Raw genomic sequence first — 2309 nt, 5'->3', positions numbered from 1 at the left:
CGCGGTCTCCATGGCTACCCCAGTAAAAGGGCGGAGCTAAATCTTGACAACCACAAAAAGGCTCGACTTTAAAATACGGGATTTAGCCACGACACAAAACAATTAAATTACAACAGATGAACAAAAAGGAAACTAAAGCAAATATCGTATTTGCAATATTTTATGTGATGTCCGCCATAAATAAACAAAAGGTATGTACAAACAAATGTATACATTAAAATGTTCAGTTCATAAAACAGGACATAATCGACTGGATTTCTTAATATACTTTGCAGACTTTGTATTGCGGGTACACTCAGCAGTGAAATGCAGCATGTCTTATACTCAGTATGGGTAAATGCGTGCAAACCTTTGACTGCTTCTCTACGGTTTTGATACTTTTCATCATGTCTACTTTCCTGGGGGACGGAGTAACGGGAAGAATACTTAATGCTACATTAGTCTATCCCCGAAAAATCAGTCATAATTGTAGTTTCTAAACATATAAAAACATTGTTAATGAACCAAACTTGACCAAACTGAAATACATGGCTGCCAGCACCTACATCTATACATTTGGAATAATTCCCACTGTAATCGAGGAGAAAATCATACAATTTGGTGCCTCTGCAGTGGCCTTCCATTAGCTCCTCTTATTTATTTATTTATTTGTTAATTTATTTATTTTCAATAGCTGTTGCTGCTGGAGAAAGCACATCTTCACAGTGTACACAGACGTTAGACCTCACCTGGATTAGCAGTTGTTAATGACATGTGATCTAAATATGAGTAGATCCATCATAAAAAATGTTATGGTACAAAATACAATATTGCTTCTAATCTACTCATAAATGTTGTGTATATAAGAGATATAGTAATGATTATGGAGAAGTTCTACTTACGAGCTCATCAGTTATAAAATGTTCCTCTAGCTTCAGAAGAGACTTCACAAAACACAGTTCAATACAGTTCACAGCATAGGAGAGTTGCTCTGTAAAGAGCTAATTTATCTGAGTCGAAGAAATGCCTGTAATCAAAATGAGCTTTTTTTTAAATAGAGAAATGGTGGCCTGGAAGATATTAGGCTTTAATATGAGGATTATTTAATTTATATCACACAGGTCTTATGCAAATGATTGAATCCCAAAAGATAAGACTATTTGCAAAAAATACTGCATTTTATTTAATTACAGTAACAACTTTGCTGCCTCTGCATCTCTCCACTGCTTACTATCACATTTTTCAATTTGCCTCTCACCCCCATTCAAATCCTTGCTCTGTCTTTAGTTCCAGACTATTCCTATGAATAATTAATTTCTCCTCTCCTCTCCGTTCTTCATCATAGCAGAGATTTAAATCCCAGCAATAGACAGCCAACACATAATAGGATTAAACTTCAGCTTAACACCCTGACATGTCATGTCCAGTAAAGAACTTCAGAGAAGACAACTACAAGTCCCTGGGGGATAAATAAGATGCAGCAGCCCTGTGTCCTCCAAAATTGCCCATTAAAATGAAAATGTATGCAGTATGCAGAAGTACAACAGCTGCTGTAATCAGACCATGTGCTCTATAGGGAAATGCTTATTGAGTAAATTAGTTTTTCTGTCATGGACTGTTATTGTCTTGCAGAGTTCACAATGATAAAACCGGGGGGGGGGGGAGGAATCTTCCAAATGCAATAGGTTACAGTAGATAAAAGAATAAAAATTATGTAGAACTCATTTACAGGAAGATTCAGAATAACTTCTCACTCTGTGCTAATGCTGACATCTAGTGGCTGTTTTTTCTTCCCTATCAACATGAAGACCTTTCTGAGTTGGTCAATCAAATCATCAAATCAAGATTTGATTTGATAATACAATTAATATTATTATTCATAGTTAATACAATATATAATATATATTAAAAAAATTAGCTGGCAAACTTGAGAGCCTCCAAAAACACGGACAGTTACATTAACCGGAAAGAAGGGGGTATATTAGTCCCAGTTAAGCCTAATTTATGCTTCATTGAGCATTCTGCGTTGAGGGAACGTGCTGCTCTGCAGTTCACTATGCCACTAGGGGGGTGTGGCTGTGTGTTTGTGTGGTTTCAGGTGTTATAGCCGAGTTAGTTCTTCCGGTCACACGACGCGTAGTAGATTTTTTGGAGGTGCGCCTCAGGCTAGGGGTCCACATCGATGGCGTAGCTATGTAGAAACATAAACTAGGCTTTAGACTATTAAACGTTTTTTCTTTTTATTTAAACTTTAATAAACTTTTTTTTATAATTAGTGTACTGTAGCGTTCCTGCACCTATGTTCAGTTATGAATGTGTTATTGCTGAGA

Source organism: Leuresthes tenuis, unplaced genomic scaffold (assembly GCF_036924035.1).
Source record: "Leuresthes tenuis unplaced genomic scaffold, fLeuTen1.0.hap1 SCAF_13, whole genome shotgun sequence".
In the NCBI taxonomy this organism is placed as follows: Eukaryota; Metazoa; Chordata; class Actinopteri; order Atheriniformes; family Atherinopsidae; genus Leuresthes; species Leuresthes tenuis.
This window is presented reverse-complemented; position numbering follows the sequence as displayed.